Source organism: Oncorhynchus mykiss, chromosome 22 (assembly GCF_013265735.2).
Source record: "Oncorhynchus mykiss isolate Arlee chromosome 22, USDA_OmykA_1.1, whole genome shotgun sequence".
Lineage (NCBI taxonomy): Eukaryota > Metazoa > Chordata > Actinopteri > Salmoniformes > Salmonidae > Oncorhynchus > Oncorhynchus mykiss.
Window position 1 is genome coordinate 20,056,293 of NC_048586.1, and position 14,583 is coordinate 20,070,875.

At 43.7% G+C, this 14,583-nt stretch overlaps 1 protein-coding gene across 3 annotated transcripts in view; it reads left to right on the forward strand.

The window, feature by feature from the left end:
• The window catches only part of adarb1b (adenosine deaminase RNA specific B1b), a 177,822-nt gene that overhangs the window by 58,454 nt on the left and 104,785 nt on the right, over window positions 1-14,583 (forward strand). For all 3 annotated transcript variants that reach the window (XM_036958943.1, XM_036958944.1, XM_036958945.1), the window contains exon 2: window positions 5,072-5,152. The gene's annotated coding sequence lies outside the window, so the exon portion shown is untranslated. The remainder of the gene's footprint in view (window positions 1-5,071; window positions 5,153-14,583) is intronic.

Sequence of the window (14,583 nt, forward strand, 5' to 3'; positions counted from 1 at the left end):
GTCTTGTCTTCCTACACACCTGGTTCCAATCCCATTCATGACCTATTGTGTTTTTAACCCTCTTTCCCCTCATGTCCTTGTCAGAGGTTGTTTGTTGTTCATTTATCATGTTTGTATTGGTGCGCGTCGGGTCCTCGTACCCACTTTGTTTTGTTCATTGTCATGGTTTTGGAGCTGTGTTTTTATTTAAGTTATAAAACTACTCCATTTTACCAAGTTCGATTCTCCTGCGCCTGACTTCCCTGCCACCTATACACACGTCTATGACAACCAAGCTACCAATTACTTCACACTGGAAGAAGTTAAGCTACGCTAAAGCTTATTAAAGCTACCCATATAGTTTACGTAACTACAGATACAGGGCATTTGGAAAGTATTCAGACCCCTTGAGTTTGTTCACATTTTGTTACGTTACAGCCTTATTCTAAAATGGATTAGATGGTTATTTTCCCTCATTAATCTACACACAATACCCCATAGTGACAAAGCAAAAACAAGTTTGTAGAATGTATATTTTAAAAAAAACTGAAATATCACATTTATATAAGTATTCAGACCCTTTACTCAGTTCTTTGTTGAAGCACCTTTGACAGCAATGCCAACTTTGAAGGTAGGCCTTGAAATACATTCACAGGTACACCTCCAATTGACTCAAATTATGTCAATTAGCTTATCAGAAGTTTCTAAAGGTATGACATCATTTTCTGGAATTTCCCAAGCTGTTTACAGGCACAGTCAACTTAGTGTATGTAAACTTCTGACCCAGTGGAATTGTGATGCAGTGAAATAATCTGTCTGTAAACAATTGTTGGGAAAAGTACTTGTGTCATGCACAAAGTAGAGGTCCTTACCGACTTGCCAAAACTATAGTTGTTAACGAAACATTTGTGAAGTGGTTGAAAAACAAATTTTAATGACTCCAACCTAAGTGTATGTAAACTTCTGACTTCAACTGTATACAGGTGTGTGCCTTTCCAAATCACATCTAATCAATTGAATTTACCACAGATGGACTCCAATTAAGTTGTAGAAACATCTCAAGGATGATCAGTGGACACAGGATGCACCTGAGCTCAATTTCGCGTCTCATAGCAAAGGGTCTGAATACTTATGTAAATAAGGTCTTTCTGTGTTTTTATATTTAATACAGTTGCAAAAGATTCTACGAACCTGTTTTTGCTTTGTCATTATGGGTTATTGTGTGTAGATTGATGAGGGTAAATGAGGCTGTAATGTAACAAAATGTGGAAAAGGGGAAGGGTTCTGAATACTTTCCCGAATGCACTGTACTTTGAAAAAGTAGTTCACTACATCTAAAGAACTTTGAAAAATTATCATATGTAAATCTGAAATGTCAGACTACAAATTGCAAGAAGATTTAACAGAGTTTGTAATTTGGTCTATTAAATACCTAAACAATGTGAGAATTAGGTGAGAATGTGAGAATTAGGCAGGTCTGATGCCGAAAAATAAAGAGCTTGATTGTCTTTCAGTCAGTTGAGATGTTGGCAGCAGTCTCTCCCTCTGGCTGCATCAAGAAGGAATTTTGCTCCCGTGTCACAAGATAGCTAGCCTGGTTACCGGTCTGGATCTATATTTAACATCGCTACATTTGTTGCCTTGTTAAGAAAATACCAACTTTTCAATCAGAAACTAATTGTCACCCAGGCTACAGAACAGTTTAATCGTCTCTAGTCTGTGAGAGATTCTTCACTATCACTAAGTGTTTTTGCCATCGTTGACCTTGGGTGTCAGAATGCACCTCACTCTATAGCGTTTCCCCATTCATTAATCTCCCTCCCTGTAATATCTTCATTGGATGTCTTTATCCAATCGACAAGCTCCCTCTTGACTAGACAGGAACATCCCGTCATAGGTATCACCCACAGACGACCCCCTGGTTGACAAGCCCCACCCCCCCTTCCCCTCTCGAATCCGCTCTTTTGTCACCCGCCTTTGACAAAAACAGACTGGAAACCCGAGCCGTTGTAATGGATGCTTCCGCCTGGCTGCCAAGCCCTTGTTTCTCTTTTGTCTGGCCCTTTTTTTTGTGCACCGGGCTCTTCAGCGGCCATCAACGTTTTCCCGAGAAAGGGCAGAGACGTGAAAAATGAAGTGATTACAAAGCTGCTCTCTGCCGCATTGAGTCAGAAAATAAGAGGATTGTGTCAGTTATTTCTCAATTTCCTCTCGCCTTTGTCCCAGTGGATGGATTATGACTTGCCCAGGCTTTTCTCTAATGGCTATTATGCATCAAGTCGAACTGGGCCATTCATCAAAAATGATTGGTTTCATGAATTTGTATTCCGATAAATGTGGCCAATTACAGTAGCTTGGATACATGTTGAGAAGATGAATGCTGTAATTGAGAGTTGGAGGCTGTGTGTGTGTGTGTGTGTGTGTGTGGGTGTGGTTGTGTGTGTGTATGGTTGTGTGTGTGTGTGTGTGTATGGTTGTGTGTGTGTATGGTTGTATAGTCCTACCCAGTGTTTCCCCACCGCTGCTAAATTGCTGCAACCACCCCACAAAAATGTATACAAAAATAATATATATTTCTTCCCGGAACGCACTTTTAAATGGATAGTTGTTGGCTCAATGACTGGAAGTCTATGGAAACAGCTAGCATGTCATGTCAATGCTAGTGGCAATGCACCCCCCACTGCCGCTGCGACCACTGCTGCTCCCTAGGGGTACACTGGGCCCTACCTATAAATGTTTGTGACAATGCCGACATGAATATGCAGATGAGCATTATCATACCCCATAGGGAGTAGAATTTACAAGTGTATTGCGTGTGCAGTGTGTTTTGTGTGAGTGCTTGAGAGTGGATATTTCTGTCACAATCAGCAGTGGGATACGATGCCTAATTTAACCTCACAGTCCCTCTCTTGCATATGTTCTAGCGTGTGTGTGTGTGCGTGTGTGTGGATATGATAACGTGTGAGGTGGATGCGTCTGGGGAGTTGCTTAATTTAACTGTAGCGTCACTAGTTCCCTGGTCTCGGTGAATGACAGGATATGCTGCTCTATTTCTAGAATGTGTTTTTAAGCCAGGGTGATGTCATCCTATGTATTTGCCATCCTCTGTAGCGTTCCCTCCACTTTTCCCTCTGTTATTATGAATGGAGGTACGAAGCAAAGACATCCGGGGCAGGGCTGCACAGGGCCATAAACCTCATAACGGATTACCATAACCATGCAGTGAGTTATAATGTGTCTTGAATGACATTACCACTAATGACATGATACCTGTCATGCCATGTCGTGTCGGGTTGTTGCAATTTACCATGATGCCAATGCCACAAACTTATTACGCAAAAAAAATGGCTCATGACAAACCACAGGATATCGACCAAACTTTCAAGCTCGCCATGATCTTATGAGCACAGTGACCTGATGAAGATCCCTGTGGCATCAAATCAAGTTGCCATTGTCTGGAGTATCTTCTGCTGTGCCGGCATCACTCCCCTCACACCGAGGACGCGAGTTTGTCCACCACAAGCAGACCGGGCGGTGCGGTAAGGCAGGAAGAGCACCTTGGTGAGGGCCTGGAATGCCGAGGCCCTTCTCCATCTCCTCCACACACACTTGGGCCATGATAAGACGCGGTGGATGGAAAGTGGCTGCTTCAGACACGTCGTGCAGCTGTCATATGGACTGCACCACTCATCCCACCCTAGCCTCAATTTGGTCGGCTGAGCAGCTCACTTAAGTGCGACACAGCACTTTTTTTCTCTTCTCTTTCTTCTTCCAGCTAAATGGGAATAATTTTGCTCGTAGATTCATTTTTTGATTGAGCTCCGTCCCCGTCGTTGCTACATAACCGAGTGCTAGCAAGCAGCAGTATTTGCGCTCATTTGCATTTTATGAACACTGTACTGAAGTAATGTTCCTGTCGTTCTCTTTGTGTCACCGTTACATCCACTTCCATGACATATTGCGTACGTTGAGCCGAATCGTCTACATGAATAGGGTGCCTAGTGAAAGTCTACACACCTCTTTCACAGTTGTCACATTTTACATTGAATTTTTTCTTCCCATCCAGATCTACACAACTTGCTCCACATTTTCAAAGTGAAGGAAAAAGTAACCCCCACCCCTTACCAACTCTGCACAACTCTTAGGGCAACATGTATCCATTGTTTTTGTCAAAATTGCTCAAGCTTAGTCAATTTGGTTGGGAATCATTGATGAGCAGCAATATTTAAATCTTGTCTCAGATTTGTAAGCAGATTTAAAGTCAGGACTGAGACTGGACCCCTCTGGAACACTCAACACCTCTTGGAAAGCCATTCTGGCGTGTCTTTTGGTATTACAATTTGTGTAATTGTCTCACTGAAGAATAAAACTCTATCTCAGGGCTAGGTATCCAGAATTGATTGAAACAGATGTTCCTCTAACTTTTTACCTGGGCTTTGCTCCTTTCATATTTAATTTTGATCCTGACAACCTCCCCAGTCCCTGCAGGTGACACGCATAGCCATGACGTGATACTGCCCAGTGCCACCACAGTACTTGAAAATACAGAGGGTTTCACTCCTGTAATCAACAGACTAACATTCCGGTTGGCATGCTGAAGCTCGTCTCCTATGCCCATCTCGCCACCTGCCCTGGTACTGCCTTACGGAACCGGTTGCTTTCAGATCAAGTCCCTGCTTGATTGTAAATCGTTCAGATGCCAAGTATCCAAAGTACTCAGCTAAGGTAGCCCTATTCATAAGGAGGCATCTTGTCCCTGCCTGGTTTCCAACCACTCCCCTGTTTCAGGTACTTTCCAGTCTCCTTGGGCGTTATGAATATGGACCACCACACATGTTTGGCAGACAATCATTTTGTGGTGTCTTGAACTTTTGGTTGTTGGTGGTCTTGCCTTTCACACTGCTGGAGTGGGAGGGGGGGGGGGGGTCAGAGCATCTGGGCAAGTGGATACTTTTGCACTTGGCATGGGTGTTTGTGAAATTCAGACACTTCCTGTAAGGCTCAGTATTGTTCTATCTAGCTTTACTGACATCTCTGTTTTACAGGAAGAACAGTGTCATTATAATACTCATACTGATTTTCTCTCTTTCAGGCATGAGCTCTGACACCTGTTCGTAGGACCTTGAAACTTCATCCAAGATCTGCATCACTCCGCTGACCGCCCAGAGCCACGGTAAGGTGAACAGAGTGTAGTTCACTTCACAAACCTTATGTAGCTCCAAGTGAAAAGCTCTCTAGAGTTTTCCACCATGGAACTCTAGCACACCAGCTATTCTTGAATACTCCACAATTCAGACTAGTTGGACTGTTTATTGGGGAAGGTCGCTGTGACTGCTCCAAGGCTGCCCTGTGAAGGCTGTTTGACTTCAGACATTGTGGGATTTTGATTTCTTTGAATGCTCAAATTGTCAACCCTGACCCAGCTCGTGCCTGAGAGAGATGACTTTAAGCTTGCAGATCACTTGGAGAATCTGCAGATTATATCAATCTTCAAATAATGTGTGACTGTAACTGCTAGGGTTTGCTCAGTATAAGACCCGGGCTGCAGTGGCTGTTTCTGGGCCTTTGAGTGACATGGCTTGACATCGGCAACAAGAGGACCCACAATCGTCTCTCTTTCACTCTGCAACAGGACCCAGCCCCTTCAACAATTAAACCCATTAATATGTAAAAAGGCAGACATTATGAATATCATATCCCTGTGTTAGGTTACACAAAGGCTTTCCTAAGGCTGCCTTAGTGAAGGTAACACTATAGCCAACACAGGGGTTGCGTTACCAATGCTTGATACTTTAATAATGAAGGGTGTCCATTAGGGCTGTCCTTTCCCCCCCAAAAAATATTGGCAGAAATTTTAAAACATGTATTTTTCCATATATAGATGCATGTATGTGTTTTGAATAAAATCAGTTATATGCACTGAGCTTGTCTGATGCTTTAAGCTCACTGTTTGATAAAATAATTAAGACACACAAATTACTCAAGAGGGAGCCCGATGGCCATGCTGTGTTTAAAAAAAATGACAGCGAGTGCCTGTGTGACTGGCATTGTCTCTCTCTCCTCCCTGCTGCACTGAACAGGCACCACAGCACAGCAGGTCTTTATCACGCTGTCTGTGCTGAAGCTGCAACATAATTACAGCCATTTAGTTTCTTACTTGTATCTCTGACGGAAAAGTTCTGTTAACGAAATACCTCATTTGTTTAGGAAAAACATTCCCTCAATCCTTGCTCTCTTTGTGAAACATGTATGCAAGCCTATTATAATCACACCAATAAATTGGTTATAACAAACTCCGTAACACGTGACAGCAAAATGGATGCGGAGGACGTGGAAAAGATACTCAAAACGGGGGAATGTTTACTGGTTTCTCAGGTGGGAAAGAGAAATTCTGATAAGGTGTAAGACATTTGACTATTGGAGATCAAGAACAAGGAGGGTATAGGAGCACGCGCTGCATGAATATTTTGTGCCAAACAGACCATGTTAGATGACTTTTTTCATTTTTATTATAACAATTTGGAACAGTATAAACAACACTAAATAAATTATAACTGTACCAGAGAGTCTGTTCTAACTACAAAAATATATATAAAGCCTTTATTACAGCAAAGACTAACATAACAGTTGCATTAATTCGTGAATTGCAGTTTGTTTATTGCACAGGCTAATTATCCAAAGTCAAAAGCAACCATTTCCTGAGTTATTCAAACAAACACTATGAAGAAATTACAACAGTTTTCAAATCATGCTTAGAATGATAACTAAGAGAATGTGAATGATAAAAAGCATGTATTTTGTTATTTCATTTGAAAATTAAAATGCTTGGTTGCATTTCAAAGCATGAATGACTCGTATGCTGTGTGATGACATGATTGATTGATCAGTGGCCTATATTGAAATATAGCCTCAAGTACGGTCTCAAGACTAAACAGGATGCGCACTATAGGCCTTCAGCTCGATGGTGGTGATACAAGGCTGCAACTATAAGAAGCCATAATGACATGACTTTATTATAATGACGATCATAATAACAATTGTAATAATGACAATAAGAAGGATATTGCATTTTTTTTGTGTGACAAACAGGTGCTGTCTTTTTAGATGGCAATAAAAATGTTCTGCCTGTTTGGAACAGTGTGAACAACACTAAATAAATCACAAGTAATACCTGTTCTAACACTTTTTAACAGCCTTTATTACAGCATAGCGAAGATTAAAAACGGAATTTGTGAAATTGCTTTAGCCGACATTTTTAAGGTTGCGTGAGGCTTGGTGCTCCATGAATCAGTAGGCTATTAAACTGGCAACAGAAACAGGATCTGTTTTATTTCTGTAGATATATATATGGATGATTTATAAAGCCAGGCACATTTAACAGTTAGGCTATTGATTAAAGACCTAATTAAGTTGGGGTTTCCTCTCTCCTCACTTTTCTTAGACAATTAAGGCTGTTTCCTCGTCTCTACGCGCCGCTGCTGCCTCTGCGACCGCTGTCCATCTCGGAAAAAAGCGCATTTGTTATAAAATAATATCATATTTATTAGTGTTGCACCATTATTTTTTTTTACATAATATAACCATTTACATTTTAGTAGCACTTGTCTTAGTGCCAGTGATGTCCTCCGCAATGGATTATTCCACTGAGACAGGAGCGACTCAGACAGGTGTCTTAGTGCCAGTGATGTCCTCCGCAATGGATTAGTCCACTGAGACAGAAGCGACTCAGACAGGTGTCTTGTGCCGCATAGAAAATATATATTTGCGACTGCTCGACTAAAGAAATCCCAGTCGACCAACAGCCTATTGACCAAACAATCGACCAGTCGACTAATTGGGGTCAGCCCTAAATGGGGTCAGCCCTAATGTCCATATGACCGGCGCAACTATGAGCGCCGTATCATAAAACGGTGCGTTATACCGAATGATGGTAACCTGCGTCATCCAGTGCTCTCGGCTTAGACAAACAGAATAATCTTTTTTGATATTTTCTCTCCGGTCTTAGTGGATAAAAATTCCGGCTCTACCCAGTTTCTATTTTTGGAATGCTCAACTAGTAGGGGACCCAGATTTCTATTTTTCTCCCCCTGGTGGAAATCCAAACCCTGTTGGGTTGATTAGGGCTTTAAGTTGAGCTATTATCAAGATGAGAATTATTCTCTTTTCCCTCCACATTTTTTTCCATGGAGTCGGTTCTCTGCTTAGTATTTCCTTGTCTAACCTTCCAAGGCACAGATGTCTACTACAGGCCGAGGTGTCGTTGATGCCTGGTGGCATTTGGCACCCTCCTCTCTTCACTTTAAAAAAAAAATATCCTATTTAAAAAATACCCTATTTTTCTCAGCATTGTGCTGCGAGGGAGGAACTGTCCAGAGAGGAGGACCTTGGCCTCTGAGACGTCTGCACTCTCTCTGGGGGAGAGCAGAGTTCTGACTGAACACCCAGTCCGTTCAGCAGCTCCCGGGGTGGTGGCTGTGGCAGTGTTAAGCTGGCAGCGTTAAGGGGCAGAGATTGTCATTCTTTTGTATTGTCCTGTGGCAAATCTCCCTCAGCCCCATCAGGAGCTCTGCTGGCTAGAAACCTGTGCGATCTCTCTCTGCCGTGGCCTCTCTCTTCCATTCTCTCTGTCCCTCACCTATCGCCACTGGAAGATATAGGCACATACATACAGACAGACGTCGGGGCCAGCATCGTTCATGCTGAATTCCACTAGTGGCGACTCGTGAATTTTAGAGAAATTGCCTGGGAGGGGTGTGTGATGGTCACACTGCTGATGTTCATTGTGGCAGGGAAAGGGCCTGTGGTGTCCTTTCTCCTTCTCTCCCCGTCGCCCCCCCCTTCACCTCCATTACAGTAATGAGTCTTTACTGCAGCATCGGCAAAACAGTTGCAACACACTGGGTTAGTCAACACAGTGAGTCAATGAGTCCCGCCACAGGCAAGCTCAGCAAACTGGGACAGTGCACAGGATGCTGGCAAATGCTGACGGAGGTACTGTAGTGGCATGTAGTCATAGTAGACAGGCGGACAGATAGGAGGACAGAGAGCGAGACAGGCGTATAAGCAGGCAGACAGACAAGCAGGCGTATAGACAGACCGAGACCGTCCTACAAGATTAAGTCACGGTCCAGCTATTTCTGTGCATACAGTTTGTATGTGTATGCCAGTGCATACTGGCCCAGTCAGTGCTCTCCCCAGGTGTGCACTGACGGATGGCGAGGAAGATGAAAAATGCGAGGCAATTCTTCATGGGACCGCTTCTCTTTATTTAAATGAGTTGTATTTTTCTCCCTCCACTGCAGAGAGAACATTTTTTGATGAATTAATCTTCACAAGATCTCTTGCAGTGCGCGGGCGGTGATATTTCATTTATGACAACGGTAAAGATTGTCGTTAATTTGTAGGCAGCCTGCTGGGGGAATCGTTAGAACCGAGACCCGTCTCACCTTGGGCTCTGTTCCCTCTGCTTAGGTTTTGAACAGAGGGAAGGTGTGTGTGTGTGTGTGTGTGTGTGTGTGTGTGTGTGTGTGTGTGTGTGTGTGTGTGTGTGTGTGTGTGTGTGTGTGTGTGTGTGTGTGTGTGTGTGTGTGTGTGTGTGTGTGTGTGTGTGTGTGTGTGCGCGTGCGTGCGTGCTTTCATATGACGCATTCATTCATTTTCACAGCTCTTTTGCTAACTCACTCACTTACACACACCTTGCTAACTCACACTCTCTCTATATTCCAGCCAGGCATTATATCAGACCAAATGCAGCCATTTTCCGCTACATATGTTTTCAGTTTCTCTTCTTAAGTGGAGAGGAAGAGCAGGATAAGGCCTAGTGACTCAGACTTTATGTAAGAGCTTTGACTTGCGAACACTTTAGTTCTCTGCTTCGTCTTCGTATTTGGCTTGGTCAACTACAGTCGCGTGGGGAGAGTTAGAGTGTGGGAATCCATTTCAAAGGGAAAATATGATCGGATACCATCTTCTAGGTCTCTGCTTCTGAGATGTTTGCTCAAGTATTATTTTGCAGTGCTTGATTTACGAATCTTACAGACGTACAAATATCATACCGCCCAAACATAACCTCCCCTGACATTGTAGTGGTGCGAGGTATGATATTTTGTCTGTCTAACTTTCGCACTCATCATTATGTCACGTTTCATTCAGGACTCTCCATAAATCATGGGAGCATCCACATGAATGTAAAACAGTTTAGAAATCAATCATATTGTTCTTTACAATAAAAGGGACTCCAAAATGACAAAATAGATTATTTACCATTAATTCCTTTTGGGGATCAAAATAATCTGAAACACAACCAAAACAAATAGCAAATGCATCCAACAAGTCTGTAGAGTCACAACCTTGATGTAGTCATTGCTGTTAATATCGGACCAAATACCAAATACGTTAATACACATATAAGTGAATTTGTCCAAATAGTTTTGGCCCCTTAAAATGGGGAGACTATGTACAAAAAGTGCTGTACTTTCTAAACGGTTCACTCGATATGGGTGGAAATACCCTCAAATCAAAGCTGACAGTCGGCACTTCAAGCTCATAGTCATCGTTTCATTTCAAATCCAAAGTCCTGGAGTTCAAAACATGTGTCACTGTCCCAATACTTTTGGAGCTCACTGTATATATGTGTAGTATTGTTGTTGTCTCTTTCCAGTATATAACTCTTATTTTGGAAGTCCGGGGAGCAGGTAGCTGTCTAATGGCGGCCATTCAGCAGCCTGATGGTCTAGAGGTAGAAGCTATTGGCCAGTCTGACATAAAAAAAAATGTGTGCCATGATTCTCATATACTGCCCGCGTCTGAGTGATGGAAGCGTGGAGAACAGGCCGTGGCTCTGGTGGCTGAGGTCCTTAATGATCTTCTTGGACTTCTTGGACTTGGATCTTCTTGGACACCAGCGACATTTGGTGTTGTAGGTGTCCTGGAGGGCAGGCAGTGAGCACCCAATGGTGCAATCGGCTACGCGTACCACCCTCTGTAGCCCTAGGTCGTCCAGTAAGATGGCGTTGGTGTCCGCGACGTGACTGGCTTTCATTTTGTAATCCGTGATCGTTAAAAATCCCTTGCAACATACGCCTCGTGTCCGACCTGCTGAATTGCTCCTCCATTTTGCCCCTATACTTATGGACCCCAGGAAGAGTAGCAGCTGCATGTGCAGTAACTAACTGGGATCCTCATAAATTACACTGAACTTGAAAAGCATCGCAAGGGACAGGCTGATTAGGACACATGCAGACGCGCACGCACACACACACACATACAGAGGACAAGCGCGCACGCGAACAAGCACGCACACGAACAAGCACGCACACAGACACGCACACAACGAACAAGCACGCACACAGGCACACGCACTTTTCAAGAAGAAGCTCAGGTGGCTGTGAGTGTAGCTGGCTGCCGGGTTTAATGCTCTGTGGCTGATCACATTCCAGCTGGGACTAGTATAACACCCCATGTGTTAGTAACGTATGTGTCTCTGTGTGATCCGGTGCGTGTTCACGTGAGGGCCTCGTGTCAGTAGGCCTACAGTATACTGTAATATTACATGTGTTTGTCATGCTGCCTGTGTCTGTGAATAGTGGCAAATGTGTAAAGTGTGTGTGTGTGTGCATGCCTGTGTGCCAGCGTGTGTAGATCGTGTGTAACCAGATCTGTGTGAGAGGGCATACCTCTTGCTAGGGCGTCCGAGCACACGGCTAGCCAGCCTGCCACTCCTGCCTCTGGCACTCACATACTGGCAGCTCCAGACCACTTTGTCACCCCCATCCCCCGGTCTTTTTCCCACCCTCTTTCATCCCTCTATCCCCTCTTCAAATCCCATACCTAGTCAGTTGTCCAATGGATTGTGTTCAACTGAAATGTGTCTTCCGCATTTAACCCAACCCCTCTGAATCCATCCCCTCAGCCCCCTCCCTCATTCTCTCCTTCTCCACCTCCTACAGTCGCTTCTTCCCCCTCTCTCCACCCTGGTTGTGATTGTGGTCTAAGGCTGGCTGACTCAGACCTTCACGCACAGACAGACAGACAGACAGACAGACAGACAGACAGACAGACAGACAGACAGACAGACAGACAGACAGACAGACAGACAGAGAGCAGGGGCCGAGTCACATGCAGAGCAGAACACTTAGCTCCTCCGTAGCCTGCAGTAGTTCATAGTGATTTGATCGTAGCACCTATGTTTATAAGTGTAGACACCAAGGTCATTCACATCAACCATGCAATGTTTTTTTTTATTTTTAGGTTGCTTAGGAATGTCAGAATTGCTGACCAGTTTCCTCTTTTCCTCACTCTTTCTATTCCCCCCCTCCCTTTTGTCTTTCTGCTCTCTGCTTTTTACTGTAAAACCGCACTGGAAGAAGGTGTCAATAACGTTGCTGCAAGAGTGTATTATCGGACAGCTGACGCAAATATCAATATCATGTGTTTAGCCCTTTGTGTTTGGCCCAGAGGACTGTTTGTATTTCCCTTCGCTTGTCAAATCCACTCAGCTCGCTCACTCGTTCCGCAGGTTAGCCACGGTGGCTCCAGTGAATCGGACGGGAGAATTATGTGATGCTTTGTTGTTGTTTTGTCTCGCTCATGAAATCTCCACAAAGCCGTTTTCATGAGTGGTAGATGTTGATATAGATTTTGATAGAGACCCCTTCTTTATTTATCTCAGAATAGATTGAAACACAGATCTAGCTAAAACACTCACAATCACGGTCTCTCTCTCCCTGACACACACAGGGGACGGGCTGTTTATGACGCACGCGCACACACACACACACACAGATGAGAGGGGACAAGGAAGATGTTTTGATTCAACATGTGGAGGCCGCATTTCATCTGAGCTGAACTCATAATTCTGTCGCTTCAAATAGATTAACCACACACACACACACACACACACACACACACACACACACACACACCTTCCCACGGCACCACTGCCGTGCTAAATCAAATCAGATTGCCACGCGTTTGTTTGTTTGTGTGTCTGTAATCGAAATGTGCTCCACAGAGAATGAAGACCAAATAATTTCACACCCAGCCACCCCCCCCCCTCTCCCTTCTCCTCCGTTTCTCCCCAACCAGGGGAGTACAGCAGGATTTTTATCGTTCTTCACAATCAGATTACATGTTGGAACTGTTATAATTACAGCTTTAGCTGATTAATGGGCAATCTATAATTAGGACAGGGGTATACACACACACACACACACACACACACACAGAGGGAGAGAGAGAGATAACAATCCAGAAAATAGATGTTAAATTCTACAACCACCTACAAGGAAGTGATTCCCAAACCTTCCATAACAATGCCATCACCTGCAGAGAGATTAACCCAGAGAAAAGTCCCCTAAGCAAGCTGGTCCTGGGGCTCTGTTCACAAACAGACAGAGCCCACAGAGCCCCACAACAGCAACACAATTAGACCCAATCAAATAATTACTTGACACGTTGGAAAGAATTTACCAAAACATCAGAGCAAACTGGAATGCTGTTTTGCCCTAAACAGAGAATACATAGTGGCAGGATACCTGACCACTGTGACTGTCCCAAAAATTTAGGAAAGCTTTGACTATGTACAGACTCAGTGAGCATAGCCTTGCTATTGAGAGAGGCCACCGTAGGCAGACCTGGCTTTCAAGAGAAGACAGGCTATGTGCACACTGCCCACAAAATGAGGTGGAAACTGAGCTGCACTTCCTAACCTCCTGCCCAATGTATGAGCATATAAGAGACACATATTTCCCTCAGATTACACAGACCAACAAAGAATTTGAAAACAAATCAAACATTGATAAACTGACATACAGTAACTTTTTCTTTATTTTGACTATTTTCTACATTGTAGAATAATAGTGAAGACATCAAAAGTGTGAAATAACACCTATGGAATCATGTAGAAACCAAAAACGTTTTAAACAAATCAAATCAAAACATATTTTATATTTTTGATTTTTCAAAGTAGCCACCCTTTGCCTTGATGACAGCTTTGCACACTCTTGGCATTCTCTCAACCAGCTTCATGGGGAATGCTTTACCAACAGTCTTGAAGGAGGTCCCACATATGTTGAGCACTTGTTGGCTGCTTTTCCTTCTCTCTGCGGTCCAACTCATCCCAAACCATCTCAATTGGGTTGAGGTCAGGTGATTGTGGAGGCCAGGTCTTCTTATGCAGCACTCCATCACTCTCCTTGGTCAAATATCTCTTACACAGCCTGGAAGTGTGTTTTGGGTCATTGTCCTGTTGAGAAACAAATTATAGTCCCACTAAACCAGATGGGATGGCGTATCGCTGCAGAATGCTGTGGTAGTTGTGTTGGTTAAGTGTGCCTTGAATTCTAAATAAATCACTGACAGTGTCACCAGCAAAGCACCATCACACTTGGGGTGGCAGGGTAGCCTAGTGGTTAGAGTGTTGGACTAGTAACTGGAAGGTTGCAAGTTCAAATCCCCTAGCTGACAAGGTACAAATCTGTCATTCTGCCCCTGAACAGGCAGTTAACCCACTGTTCCTAGGCCGTCATTGAAAATAAGAATTTGTTCTTAACTCACTCTCACTAGTTAAGTAAAGATAAAATAAAAAAAATGAACACTTCCTCC